Source organism: Solanum dulcamara, chromosome 10 (genome assembly GCF_947179165.1).
Source record: "Solanum dulcamara chromosome 10, daSolDulc1.2, whole genome shotgun sequence".
NCBI lineage: Eukaryota > Viridiplantae > Streptophyta > Magnoliopsida > Solanales > Solanaceae > Solanum > Solanum dulcamara.
In genome coordinates this window covers 68,302,102-68,319,038 of record NC_077246.1, presented here as the reverse complement: position 1 = coordinate 68,319,038, position 16,937 = coordinate 68,302,102, and positions in this window count along the sequence as shown.

Sequence of the window (16,937 nt, the reverse complement as noted above, 5' to 3'; positions counted from 1 at the left end):
ATATTTTTCTTCAAGAAAAATAGGAGATTGAAGTCAAAATTTAGGCTAAGAACAGTGTTCTTATAACGTCGAACCCACGAAAGTTCGAGTCTAAATTTTTAATTTTTTTTTTATTTATTTTTTTTGTAGATGGGAGTTCCATCAAGCTCTTGGATGGTGGTGAATGTCTTCCGCTCATCGTCTTCCATCTAGTGGCCCGGAAAAAGGTAAAATATTTTCTTAGCTTTATTTTATTTAATTATTTTATATTATTTCATGTTTTATAGTTAGTTGATTTGTAGTCTTGTTTTTCTTAGTTAGCATGTATTAAGAATAGCTAGGTTAATGATAGAAATTCCTTATAGTTAGCATGTGTTAGGATTAATTAGCTAGCATGTGTTACGATTATCTAATGAAAACACTTATTTTGTTAATTATTTTTTCAAGTAGTTTTTCTTGACAATATAGGTTTTCATATTTTCAAAATCTTCTTTTAACATAAAATAGATAATAAAATATGCTTAAGTTATATTTAGTTAGAACCTTCATGCCTAATTGATTTGATTCTTTCTTAAAATTGAGCTAGTTAGTACGTTGTTAGTCACTTTTAGGGTGTCCATCAATTTAATAACTCAAAATATCATGATATATTCCTTGATTTAGTTTAAAATGAGTAAATGCTTCTGTAATTTTATTTTGGTGCATGTGATATCAATTCGAGTCAATCTTTGAATTTCATCCTTACATATCGTTGAATTTTGAGTCTCTTATCATCTTGATCAAATGACTGAAAATTGATACATGGAAAAAAGGGTAATATCTATGATTTGAATATTGATATTGGGTTATATACACGAAATACAAGCGGAAAACAGTGTCGTATACACTGATATACAATGTGTATACAATTTGATATTAAAAAATATTGTTATATACACTTTATATACATTGTATATAGTACGTATGCAGTGATATACAATAGATACATGGGGTAAAACATTGTATACAGTGTTATATATACTGTATATATACTATATATAGTATATATGCAGTGATATACAGTAGATATAGGGAAAATACTATATATAGTATATATACAGTAATATGTAGCAGCTACAAGGAATAAAAACTGTATACAATGTATATACAGTCTGATACACAGTGATATAAAATAATATACAGTAATATACAGCATCTACAGGAAACAAATACGTGGTATATGGTGTATATACGATTCAATACAATATATATACAACTGCGATATATAATGGAATTGGGCTTAAGGCCCAAAATGCAGATGGCCCAATAACTTAGTCCAGGCGTACAGAAACTAAGTGTTGGATCAAATTTTCATATTTTATTCATTTATATTTAATTCGGGTTGTAATAATTTATTTATTTATTTACGTTTGTTTATACTAACGTAGAAGTTGATTAGTTTGATTTAATTTAATTGAATTCCCCTAAGGATAAATCAATTCATATTAATTTATTTTTAAAATGATTTTCTACATTTACTTAGTCATTGATAAACTTTTACTTCTTATATATATATATATATATATGCATGTATATTATAATCAAATGTTTAAGTTTTATCATTTTTTTTTCTAAAAATAATTTCAAAGTCTTCGTTTCCTTTTAAATTAATATTTCCCAAAGTTAGTCAAATAATTTTTAAATCGTTGGGTAACCGCATGTTAGCGGCTATTTTAAGTGCTAAAACCTTCTTAAAATAGTAATATGAACTTCGTACCCTTTTTCTCTAAAATTTTAAGACTTAAATCTGTTAGAGTCTTTTAAATTAAGTTTTCTTAATTTCTTTAAAAAATTAAGTAGCGACTCCTCTTTTACTAAAATTGATTTTTTCTTATAAAGATGAAATTAATTTTACACTTTATCCATTTTTCGACATAACAGATTGTATCCATTTAAAGAGAAGAGATGAGTTGAGAAGAGTTGAATTTTGAACTAAGTCCAAAAGAGACTAAATGAGTATTTTGAGTATTTTACTCACTTGATATATATGAGCATAATAAAGTATTTTGGGAGTAATATTGATCACCGATATGGGGTGAGCCCATAAAATACGTAGCCAGCGTAGGATAGAGGTTATGCCTCTAAGTCTTAAAAGATTAGAAAAACTCCCCAAAAGTAAAAAATTATATTTTTATATAATGAGTTACATCTACTTAGTCATATTTTTTAAAAGCATTCTTTTATACATATTGCATGCTTTATTGAGTTGAGTATTTTCAAAGTTGAGTTCATTGAGTTGAGTCGAGTATTTTCAAAGTTGAGCTCAGTGAGTTGAGTTGATTATTTTCAAAGTTGAGTTCATTGAGTTGAGTCAAGTATTTTCAAAGTTGAGTTCATTGAGTTGAGTTGAGTATTTTCTAAGTTGAGACGTTTGAGTTTGAGTTGAGTTGAGTATTTTCTAAGTTGAGATGTTTGAGTTGAGTTGAGTATTTTTCAGAGTTGAGTCCATTGAGCTGAGTTCAGTATTTTTATAGTTGAGTCCTTTGAACAGAGTTGAGTATTTTCAGAGTTTAGCTTGAGTATTGTTGATCGTATTTCCTTCTAGCTACTTTACATACTTGTACATTTTCTATACTGACGCCTTTTGGCCTGCATTATTTTACGATGCAGATACAGGTACTAAAAATCATCAACAGACACTCCATCGAAAATCTATTTTCTTCCTGATAGTGGTGAGACCTCCTTACTTTCGGAGGAATCATATTGATTTCATTCATCGCTTTGAGTAGTTCCTTTTGAAGTAGATGTGGACTTATCTCAACACTTTCTTGATATTTGATAGAGCTTTATAGACATAGATTGTGTAGATTGGAGTTGAGGTCCCTTTTGAGTCTGTTTTTATGAAAACTATTACTTATGAGATTGAGTTGACTTTTAAGATTGTTTATTTTAAAATTATTTCTTTTTCGAGTATTGATTGGTTAGCCCACTTGAAAGTCTCTTTGTTATTGGATTGAGTCTTCCGCTAAATGATTTAATGAGTGATCAGACCAAGTGGTTCGCTTGGGGACAACAATGGTCTTCGAGTGTCAGTCAGGCCTAGGGTACCCTCTAGGGCGTGACAGTTATGTTGGGTTGGGCTAGCCCATTTTGACAGCTCTATCCACTATAATGCACAATAACTAATAAGTAATAAGTAATTATTTTTTGTGAAGACTTTAAATATGGGAAGTGAAAAAGAAATTGTCACTCTCCAAATTCAAAGGGCATAACTGGCATCTAATATCAAAACTCAAGCTTAAGCCGGCCTTGTCGAACCATTTGCTACTAGCACATAGCAACCACACGCAATCAAGAAAACAAACAAGTATATCTTGCCTTGAAAATAAGCCCTCAGCTGGCAAGGCCCTTGTCAACAGCTCTATAAAGGAAACAACTTCTCTCAATAGTTCATATAAAGAAATAGCCAACTAGCACACAAGTCTTATTTGGGTCGTCGAGGCCACCATGATATCTAGAAAATGCAACTGCAATATGGGTCATCAAACCCACCATAATCTCTATACAGAAGCTGAAAGCGGTCATATATCAAGATAATACATCAAACAACTATTAAGCTTAGGGGTGTGCAAAAATTAAACCGATCGATAAACCAAACAGAAAAAAATGTTATTGGTTTATTGCTATTGGGTTATTGAGTTAACGGTTATTTAATAGTTTTATAAAAAATAATTATTGGGTTATCAATTCGGTATTGGTTTTATAATATAGTGTTATTGGGTAAATCGATAACCCATTAAGACTATAATAGTTTACTAATTTAATTTTTTAGTTTTTTACTCATACACAAATATCAAATAAAGAATATTAATATAAATATATAATCAGTTAATCACTATATCATATTATTTAGTATTTAATATTTTAGTATTTACCCTTTAGGTTTTGCCGCTTTAGGTCCAGCGGCAAGGGTTTGCAAGTTACTACGACAGCGGCTCCAAGAATCGTATATTTGTTTTAAAAGTTGGTTAAACTGAAAACCAAACCGTTAAGGATCAAAAACTGATAAATCAAAAATCGATAACAAATATCTTATTGGTTTGGTTATCGATTTAACGTATTTAAAAACCATAAATTGATAAACTGAATAGATAATACTCAAAATTGAACTGAACCAACCGATACACACCCCTAATCAAGCCTCACCAAACCAACAAACCAGACCATCATGGTCATTAACGTAGATATACAACTCATACACTATTCTACAAGCCTCTAAAAGTAGTAACATCTTGTTAGGACAGGGATACGACCTATCCAAAACTATTTACAACAAAAGTTAACAAACCTCAAAAATCTGGCAGCTCCGGAAGAAAGGGGCTAGCCAACCTTTGGAACTCAACCGTGCTATTGGGGAGGTTTATTGGGCCTTCTGTCGGGACCTGCAGGCATAAATGTAGCGCCCCAGACAATAGTGCGTCAGTATGAAACAATGTACCGATTATGAAAGCCAATAGTCTAAATGAATAGGTATCATAATTTAATATACTGAAAGAAATTGGGTAAGGAAGTCAAGAATAAGATAAGTGTATTGACCTGCTCTTGAATCTAAGTATACCAAAAATAATCAAACAACAACCTAACCAATCCCCCATAAGTTCGGCAGGTACAAACAACTGACAAGACCACATGTCTAAGCCACTATAAGCCCAAAATGTGTCAATTCAGTTTATATACACCTATCGGTAGTCCCCTAGCCTCGTAGGCAGACACATAGCCCTCTTAGGCAATAATATATCCCTAGAGGCAGCACAACCCTCTTAGTCATCAATATAGCCTCGTAGTCAACTCATGGCCCTCTTAGGCAACAACATATCCCCGTAGGTAACACATAGCCCTCTTAGGCATCAATAAAGCCCCGTAGGAACCTCATAGCCTTCATAGACATCAATATAGCCTTGTAGGCAACTCGTAACCTTCTTAGGCATCAATATAGCCTCATAGGCAACTCATATCCCTCTTAGACAAAGATCACATTCCTGCAGCTAACCACAATAGCCCCAAGGGCAACAATAACAATGCAATAGGCTAAAAGCGACCAATTTAGCTATAAGCAACCTATACGAATAGTCTTTAAGTCATGCCCAACATAGGGCCACTATTAACAATCATGGCTACGAGTGTATCAACGATAAAAACAGTCTTCTTGTGTTGCTCCTAAGCTTTAAGGAAACATGCTAAAAAAAGGGATTAGACTTAACATACCTTTTTCGGCAATTATAAGCAGTCAATTAACCTCTTTCCACACCCACATAATATTACAATATGGCAGGAGTTGAATTCAGTATGCAAGAAGATAAGGTTTCATGATAATCCGACAAAAGATACGGATTTACACCAACGAAAATATTATACGAGGTCTATAGTAGCTATAAACTGATATAAGAACGACCTTACCTTGATATACATCTTTCCTATAGCACAAAGAATACTCTATCGAAATTTATATCGTACATCCTCTTTTCGTAATAATGTGATCATCCTATCAAAATTCTGGATACGCTTCTGTATCAACCTCATAGTCCTCATCTCCATCACCACCTTCTTAACCCCCATGCCGACCTTAATAGTGCTTGCATAGATTTTATACAAATATTATTTTTAACTTATTTACTAAATATTAAAAATAAATTAAAAACTCAGTTATATTATTGATTAAAAATAGCAATCTTCTTTTGTACCGAACACAACCTAAAAGTGTTCTTCTTCAATTAAACTTGATATCAAATTTTAGAATAAATGGTGGCTTCAACACACACTCAAAGTGTTATTCTATGATATGTTTTAATTTCTTAAATGTAATGTCAATACATTTTATTCTATTATATTAAGTGAAAAGGCATAAAGTGACATCTAAAGTTGTCCCGAATTTTAAAAAAGACACCTTAACTATGCGAGTCCTATTACCCACTAAATAATTTTGAACTTAAGGATCGTTTGGTAGAGTGTATTGGTGAAATTAATGCATGTATTAATTAGGTGTATTAATATTACCTTGTTTGGTACATTTTTTCATGTTATTGCATTAGTTAGACACACTATTGTATATTAAGGTGTGTATTACTAATACCATAGATTTCTAGATATTAGTAATTCAAGGGGATTCAATGCATGCATTAACCTGATTAAAGACCCAATTACCCACAAAATTCTTTTTACATCTTTTCCACCATAATTGTTGAGGATATTTTTGTAAATAAATATTTTTATGCAATGCATGCTATTTTAAATACATTAAACCAAACAATGCATATGAAATATTATATCTATAATTAATGCAAGCATAACTAATACAAGCATTACTAATACAATCTATTTATCATTATTTTTATACACTCTACCAAACAACCCCTTATATTATTACATCATTTTTCGTCCACCTGACATGGAGAGTGTATGCACTCTCTTAAGAGCGTGAGCAGCCTAAAATAATAATTATAATTTTATTTTTACAAATATTTTGTTATAAAATATATTTTTTTGTTTTTCTGATTATTTTAATTTTTTTTCTTATTATTTTTTCTTTTTCTTTATTCTTCAAAAATTCACTGTCATCTCCTTTGAAACTTCTCACTTTCAATGTCACCATTTTTAAAATTAGAGACAACTTTAAATATTACTTTATATCTTTTCTCATATATTAAAGCTTTATTTATTCTATGATACTTTTCTCAAAAATGTACATTATTTCATGATAGTAATATAGGCAGGCTTGCAAAGGGGACTTACGATATAAACTCAAGGAAACAAATGGTCAGGATCCATTTGTGTCACTAACAAAGAAATCTATAAGCGCATGTTTGGAAAATCACAATATAATTAAAATTTAGTGTACTTGGTGTAATTATACTCTTTGGCATATTTGGTAGACTAAGTAATTATTTGATAAGAAAAAAATTTGATGTAACTACACTCTTCAATTTCCAAGGGAGGATAAAGAATTGATGTAATTACATGAAACTTTTTAAAATTCTTCTTTTAATTATATTTATATTTTTTTATTTTAATTTATTTTTTATTTCTACTATTTTTTTAAAAAATATTTTTATTATTCTAATATTTTCTAAATATATATTTTTTATTTTTTTCTTTATATTTATATTTCATTTCATTCTCATTCTCAACCTTTACTTTTTCATTCCATGCAATTTTTTAGATTATTTATTTATTTATTATTCTATTTCTTTTTAAAAATAATTTTGTTAGTATTCTAATTTTTAAAATCATATTTATGGACGTTGTATTAAAATTTGATATATTTGTTTTGAATTTAGTATTTATGCTATATTTTCAATTTTATTTGTTTTAGAACTATTGACTTGATATATCACATTGCAAAATATTTATTTTTTAGTTAAACTTGATAGATTATTTTTTGTCAAATATTTTAATAATTTTATGACATTATATTTATAATATTAACATTTTTGTCAAACATACATTTCATGATATTCATAAAAATTTTATACTTTTAGTTTATTTGATTAAATTATTTAAAATATACTAATTTAAAAAATATAAATAAATTATTTTTTTATAATATTAGTTAAGAACATATGTTTATTAATTAATATTTAATTTAATATCATTCATAAAGATCCTTATTTATCTAATATAAATTTTAAATTAGAAAATTAATTTTTATTTTTAAAATTTAATATAACCTTGTAATTATACTTGTACAACCAAATAAAAACAAACAGATTATTGTAATTACTAGATTGTATAATTATTATTTTAATAATTATACTAATTTGAAGCTTTCCAAACAGATCCTAAATCAAATCTTTGTGCAATTTGTCTATTAAATCCAAAGTAAACGTGTGGCTATAAGTGAATCAAATCGTCAACTTGGTCCAATGAAAAAGACAAACTATTGTACCTAAGACGATTTCTCCATTGAAAAGAGGGGCTTGATGTCGAAAGTTGCATCAGTAAATTGGAGAAACTGAAGGAAGAGAAAAATTATTAGACTGATCAATACTGTCATAGTACACTTAAAGGATTCATGTGATTTTGTGGGAATGTGGGGACGTAAATAATTGTTAGTTTTAGCGTTTCATATTATTTGATTCATGTTATATTTATATTTTATTTAGATGATTGTTATTCATTGTATTATAGTATATTGTTAGTTTAAATATAATATTTATTTTGATTATTATTTAAATTCTATTGTATCGTATCGTTTAAATTCATCGTTTCATATTATTTGATTCAATGTTACATTTACACCATGTTTGGATGGTTTTTATCCATTATATTATATTGTATTATTAGTTTAAATATAATATTTGTTTTGATTATTACTTAAATTCTATTGTATTATATCGTTTAAATTCATCGTTAGATAATGACGGAAAGAACTATTTTATGTAACAGTTGATTTGGTGTGTTCGTGTCGTTACCTTAATATTTTCTTCTCATTTTGTCTTTATTTATCATTTAATAATTATATTTTATCTTTTATCCTACTTTTTTATAATAACTCTACCTCGTACCATATTTTTTTGGTAAGTTTTATCATTCTAATTATAGATATGTAACATTATGTAATGATAGAAAACAATACAATCTATCTAAACATTGTATTTATTAAAATAATACAGTAATATATAATACAATATAATATAATATAATACATTATAAAATAATATGTAACAATTATCCAAACAAAGTGTTAAAAGAGAGTCATGTGATTTGGTGGGAATGTGAGGACGTAAGTAATTGCTCTTTTTACAATTTCATATTATTCGATTCATACTTTGTTAAAAGAGAGTCATGTGATTTGGTGGGACCGTGAGGACGTAAGTAATTGCTCTTTTTATAATTTCATATTATTCGATTCATATTGATTTGATACACGAATTCGTTTGTAATTATGAATTTTGGACATATGGCATGTAGTGCATACACTGTATATGTAGTAATAAATTATTAATGGTGGACAGCTTGTAAAATTAACTTTTGCACCTAACTAGACTTTGAAATGAAGTGAAATAGCTGTCTAATTTTTTTACTTAGAGTATACTAAAAGTTACTTCCTCCATCCATTTTTAATTGCTCATTATATTAAAAATAATATTCATTTTTATTTAGTTAGTTTAAAAAATTATAAGACGGTAGTTTAACATATATAATTTTTTAATTTACTTTTATTTATTAACTATATATAGTGAAGGAAATCAGTCACAGATGTCTTGACCATAACTGACATTAACGGGAAGAACGTGTATATCTTTATGAATCCTGATGATCTTCCTAAGAAGGCAATGAGGTCTTTTAGACTGGATAAATGACAAATGCTTCTACTAATTTGTGAATAGTAATTACTATAAATTATAGAAATTTGTAACTTTGTGAAGTTCCTTTTTGGAATTTTTTACAGAAATACACAACATAAAAACTATATTTTATAAAAGTCGATGTCATTTTATAATATTTCAATAATTTCATATTTTATATTTCTCTCTCCAACTTTTTGATAATGACCCTTCATATTCCTCTAAAATATCTGACATGCTAAATTTACTCCTAAACTAAAGGCTATATTCCCATGTCTGTTTTACAACTTCTTTTTCAAATTTTATTCATTATTATCGAAACCTAAGAAAATTGAAGAAAATCATCATTTTCATCTTAGTTCCTCTTTTTCAATTTCTTTGGTTGTTGTTGAAGTTCTTCATCTTCTTCGTTGATTTCGGTGCTAATATGGACTCTAACCCATCATTTAGTGTCGGTCTTATACAAATAGGTGATTCTCCTCAAGTTGCTGATGATTGCGAAGTTGTTCATGAAATTGGTGTTCTTCTTTAGTCGAAAAACCATATACAAACAAAGGAAGTTTCTCAAAATGAAGAACTTCCTCAAGTTGACAATATACTTTTTCTATTTCATTTTACTTTACTTATCTTGATTTGATCTAATCCTTAAAAAGATTATTATTTGAGATATATATTTTACTAAACTAATCTTATTAATGAAGTTTTTATTTTGAAAGTAATAAAATTATCAGAAAAGTAATAAAAGACTAAAGGAAAATTAAAAGCGGAGAGAGTTTGAGAATTCAGTGTACCTTTCTATAGCAGAAAAGGGTGTCTTTTATAGGCAAAATCGAAGAAGAAAAATGTGTGCTACAGTGCAACTACAGTGCAAAATGCGTGATTCTAAAATGATTTTACTGTTCATCTACAGTAAAAATCTATTCACTACAGTGAAAGTGGGTCCCATGTACATCCACTTTTGATTATATTTTTCAACACTCCCCCTTGGATGTTCATGTATAAAAGAAAAATTCTAGTGAAAGAACAAAGATCCTGAACACCCATAGATGTTGTGCCTCGTTAAAATCTTACTAGGAAAAAATCAGTGGAAAAAAGCCTAGTGAAGGAAAAAGAGTACACACATCTAGTAATACGTCTTAAGTGTTGTCTCATTAAAAACCTTGCTAGAAAAACCCAGTGGGACAAAACCTAGACTAAGAAAAAAAGAGTACAACGCGTATCATACTCCCCCTGATAAAGACATCATTTAACATCTCGAAGATGACGCATTCCAATCTTGTATCTCAATTTCTCAAAGGTTGAAGTTGGCAATGCCTTTGTGAACATATCTGCTAAATTATCACTTGAATGAACTTGTTGAACATCTATTTCACCTTTTTTTGAAGATCATGGGTAAAGAAGAATTTTGGTGAAATATGTTTAGTTCTGTCTCCTTTGATGTATCCTCCATTTAATTGTATTATACATGCAACATTTTCTTCATACAATATTGTTGGAGCGTCTGTTGTCAAAAAAAGGCCACATGTTTCTTGAATGTGTTTAGATATTGATCTTAACCAAATACATTCTCGACTTGCTTCATTAATGGCTATTATTTGTGCATGATTTGAAGAAATGACAACCATAATTTGCTTTGTTGAATGTCATGATATAGCTGTACCACCATATGTGAATAAGTAGCCCATCTGCGATCGACCTTTATGGGGATCAGATAAATATCCCGCACCTGCATAACCAATTAATTCTGGCATGGATTCATTTGGGTAAAACAATCCCATATATGTGGTCCCTCGGAGGTCTGAATATATGCTTAATTTCATTCCAGTGTCTTCGCATTGGGGAAGAACTAAATCTTGCTAACAAGTTTACTGAAAAAGCTATATATGATCTAGAATTGTTGGCAAGATACATTAATGCACCAATTGCATTAAGGTATGGTATTTTAGCACCAACAAGCTCTTCATTATTTTTATAAGGTCGAAATGTATCTTTATTAATATCAAGAAATCTCACAACCATTGAGGTACTCAGTAGGTGCTTTATCCATGTAAAATCTCCTTAAAATATTTTCTATATATGTTGATTGATGGACTAATATCTCATTTGTAAAATGTTCAATTTGTAGATCAAGACAAAATTTTGTCTTTCCGAGGTTTTTCATTTCAAATTCCATTTTTAGACATTTTACTTCCTTTGAAAGTTCTTTAGCAGTTCCAATAATATTCAAATCATCAACATATATTGCTATTATGACAAATTCAGATCCAGACCTTTTCATAAAGACACAAGGGCAAATTGAATCATTTTTATATCCTTCTTTTAGCAAATATTCGCTAAGACGATTGTACCACATTCGCCCTGATTGTTTCAGCCCATATAAAGATTTTTGAAGTTTTATTGAACAAGTTTCCCGAAAATCTTTATATATTTCAGGCATTTTAAATTCTTCAGGAATTTTCATAAAAATATTGTTATCCAGAGAACCATATAAATAGGCTGTAACGACATTCATTAGATTCATACCAAGCTTTTCATAAACTGTCAGATTTATAAGATACCTGAAAGTGATTGCATCCACCACAGGAGAATATATTTTCATATAATTAATATCGGGTCTTTACAAAAATTCTTGTGCCATAAGTCGTGCTTTATATCCTACGGCTTCATATTTTTCATTTCTTTTTCGTCCAAAGACTCATTTGTACCCCACTGGTTTTATGCCTTCAGGTGTTCGGACTATCGGTCCAAAAACTTCACATTTTTCAAGCGAAGCTAATTCAACTTGAATTGCATCTTTCCATTTTGTCCAATCATTCCACTGTCTACATTCATCGACAGATTTTGGTTCAAGATCCTCATTTTGTTTCATTATTTTCATAGCAACATTATAAGCAAAACTATTCTCAATAATTACATTAGTTCGGTTCCATATTTTTTCTGATGAGACATAATTTATTGAAATTTCTTTATCATTTTCAGGCGCCTTAACCTCTTCCAAGGTCTTATCAATTGTTATGTCTCCTTGCTCTTCTTGAGCAGGTTCTTTCATATCATGACTATCTTGATTGTTTGCTCCTTTTCTTTTTCGAGAATTTTTATCTTTAGAACTGATCGGTCTATCACATTTTAAATGTAGTTTAGACTCATTTGCATTTATTAATTGTCCTACTGGGACATCAACTCGAATTGGAGCATTATCAGCTGGGATATGAGATTTAGTAACTCTTGATAGGTTAGTGAATGCATCTGGCAGTTGATTTGCAATATTTTACAAATGAATTATCTTTTGAACTTTTAGTTTATATTTATTTATACGAGGATCTAAATGAGATAGTGATAATGCATTTCAATCTATTTTTTTTTCAGCTACTTATTTTCCCCCCTAATGCTGGGTATACTGATTCATCAAAATGAAATCAACAAATCTTGCGGTGAATAAATCTCCATTCATAGGTTCTAAATATTTTATGATAGAAGGATATTCATACCCAACATATATCCCCAATTTTCTTTGGGGTCCCATCTTTGTGCGTTGTGGTGGATCAATTAGAATATATACTGCACACCCAAATATTCTAAGATAGAAAATATTCGGCTCCTGACCAAAGGCCAATTGTAATGGGGAGATTTTATGATAACTTGTGGGTCTGACCCGCATAAAACTTGCTGCATGTAAAATAGCATGACTCTATAATGAAATGAAAAGTTTTGTTCTCATAAGCATTGGTCTAGCAATTAATTGGAGATGTTTAATTAATGATTCCACTAAACCATTTTGAGTATGAACATGACCAACTGAATGCCCAATTGTTATTCCAGTGGACAAATAATAATTATTAAATGCCTGAGATGTGAACTCACCAGCATTATCAAGACGAATTGTCTTTATTGCATAATCTGGAAATTGTGCTCTTAACTTGATTATTTGAGCAAGTAATCTCGAAAATGTCATATTACGAGTTGATAATAAGCAAACATGTGACCATCTTGTAGATGCATCTATTAAAATTATATAATATTTAAATAGTCCACATGATGGGTGAATAGGCCCACATATATCACCCTGTATACATTCCAGAAATGCTGGGGATTCAATTCCCACTTTGATTACTGATGGTCTAGTAATCAACTTGCCTTGAGAACATGCAGCACAAGAGAATTCTTTAAATTGAAGAATCATTTAGTTCTTCAAAAGTGTCCATGTGAACTCTCAATTATTTTGCGCATCATATTAGAATCGGGATGGCCCCACCGGTCATCCCAAATAATAAAATTATTTGAGTTAGTAAACTTTAAAGTTTACTATGGCATGTGTTTCAACCAGGCTAACACTTGTGAAGATAAGCCGGATGAAAGAGCGGATAACTTTTCAAGTATAAACTTTTTGCCCGACATCATTGTAGCAATATAAAGATATTCATTCTTTTCATCATTTGTAGTCTCAATATGATAACCATTTTGACGATTTTTTTTGAAACTTAATAAGTTTCGCTGAGACTTACTACAATATCATGCTTCATTAATTATAACTTTAGCTTTTTCGGATCCTTCAATTAATCTTGTACTACCAGATATTGTATTAACATTAGCATATTTCATAATCAAGTAAGAGAAATATTTTTTATCTCTTAAAATTGTGTGTGTTGTGGCACTATCAATAAGACACATATTATCATAATTGATGTTGGATCCAACTGATAACTAGAAAATTTCCATATTCTTAATAAATAAAAAGATAATTATAAGAACGTGAAAAACTAACAACATAAGAAACTTTTAAAAAATTGCACTGCCTTAAAAAATATTTTACAAAGGACAACATAATATCAAACATAATAAAAAAAATAATAACTATCTTTATCTCCAGTTAGATGATCAATTCTTTAGCCAACATTCATAAAATCTTCAGCTTCCAAATGAGTAATATTTGATAGATTTTCGAAAGCATCATCTTTATAAGCAAGATTCGCCTCAATATGTTCATATTTATTTGAGGGAGTTGCTTCATTATCATCATTCCAAAAATTCAAGTGTGCCTCTACATTATTATCTCTTCTTTTGAGAGAGGCTTGATAAAGTTTCACAAAATAATCGGGCGTACGACATTCACGTGCCCAATGACCCTTCATACCACACCGGTGACAAATATTGGATTTACCTCTGGAAGGATTATTTTGAGGAACTTTATTTTTCTCATATTTATTTCCATCATGATGACGATAATTATTTTATCCTCGCCCACATCCACGACCACAACCACCGCCACGATAATTATTTTATCTCTATTCAGACTGATTATGCACTGCTACAACATTCGCTCCAAGGAATGGAGCAGACCAGTGGGACGTGCTTCATGATTTTTCATCAGCAAAGTATTATTTTGCCCAGCCATAAGTAGACATGCAATTAATTCAGAATACTTCTTGAATCTCTTTTCACGATATTGTTGTTGTAGCAACACATTTGAAGCGTGAAAAGTGGAAATAGTTTTCTCAAGTAAGTCATTATCAGTGATAGAATCTCCACATAATTTTAACATGGAACTTACCTTGTGGATAACAGAATTATACTCTGTCACAGTTTTAAAATCTTGAAATCATAGGTTTATCCAGACATATCGAACTTTTGGTAACACCGTAAGTTTTAGGTGGTGATATCGATCCTTCAAATTAGTCCATAATTTAATAGGGTTTTTCACAGTTAAATATTCAGTTTTTAATCCTTCATGAATATGATGACGGAGAAAAATTATGGTCTTTGCTTTATCTTACTTGATGCGTTATTATCTTGTTTAATAGTATCACCAAGACCTTTAGCGTCAAGGTGAATTTCAACATCAAGAATCCATGATAAATAATTTTTTCAAAAAATGTTCAGTGCCACAAACTCAAGTTTTGATAAATTTGACATGATAAAGAGTGAGATAGAAATTAATTTAGAAATAACAAAGACAATTAAAATAAAATTTCTTCAATAGATATACCTGATATATAAGTTAATTTATCTGAAGAAAATTAGAGCTTCGTGCTGATAACGTATTTTGAAAATAATAAAATTATCAAAAAAGTAAATAAAAGAAAGGGAAAATTAAAAGGGGAGAGAGTTTGAGAATTTAGTATACCTTTGTATTGCAGAAAATGGTACCTTTTATAGGCAAAACTGAAGAAGAAAAATGCGTGCTACAATGCATCTACAGTACAAAACGCGTGATTTGATGTTACTGTTCATCTACAGTGAAAACACTATTCACTACAGTGAAAGTGAGTCCCATGGACATCCACTTTTGACTATATTTTTCAACAGTTTTAGTATTCTAACTTTGAGTATTATACTTTATATAGTTATTTAATATTAAAAATAACATGAAAAAAATATAATATTTTTATTTATTTATATAGAGATCAAGTAAGTAATACGACAGATAGAGTTGTTAATAAACACTTTATAAGTAATTTAATTGTGTGAGAAAAGAATCATAGTAAGGATATTATTTATTGTGTTGACTTTTGAGATTAACAAAATCTATACTCCCTTTAGTTCATATTAAGTGAATTATTGATATTTTCTTCATAATTCAAAATAAGTGAATTGTTTAAAATTTAATAGATTTGTTGAAATTTTTTCCTCAAGTTATTATTTATTTAATGAGGTTCATAACTACTTGATATTTTCTAGTAGAATAGTTTGTTATAAAGAATCAAATTTGATACAAGGAAATTTGAAGTATATAGTTGTACTTGATACAAGGAAGTCTGAGATGTTTGAAACTTGATACAATTAAATTTGATTAAAAAAACTTTATATGAAGAAACAAATTTAATACAAGGAGAATAGAAGTATATATACAACTTGATACAAGGAGAATAGAAGTATATATATAACTTGATAAAAGAAAAACCGAGAGTTTTGAAACTTGTTACAATTAAACTTGATTCAAAAAAAAACTTAATAAAAAATCAAACTTGATACACAGGAGAATAGAAGTATATAGTTGAATTTGATACAAGAAAATCTGAGATGTTTGAAACTTGATTCAATTAAATTTTATTCCATAAAAAAAACCTTGATATAAAGAATCAAATTTGATACACGGAGAATATAAGTATATAGTTTAAATTGATACAAGGAAAACTTTTTGAATTTTTCTTCACGAATATTTATGGGAATAGAATTCAAAAAACTGATTTTGAAAAGAATTTGTTACATTGTCATGTAGAGAGTTTGAATGACAATTAATTTGCATGATTTTTGGGATTGAATACTTCATTTCCATTTTTTTAATTTTTTTTTAAACTCAACTAACAGCTTTTCTTATGTATCAAGTTGTGTCTGCCTAAGTGGATCCCGAATGAACACTATTTAAGGAATTTTTGTAAAATTAAAAACGGTGAAAACAAATAAAAATTTGCTCCTTACAGAATGAGATTCTTAAAAATTATACTTTATTTTTCTTATCGTATGGGCCTGTCCATTCAATATTTGGAGGATGTGCTGCATCTAACGTGGTACAGTTAAATCGTCAAGTTAAATCGAACTAACTTTTGGGATTGAATAAGACTCAGGTGTCATATTTTTACATGGTATCAGAGTCAAGCGTGTGGAAGAGTGTTAAGAATTCTCATATTGGCAGGGAGA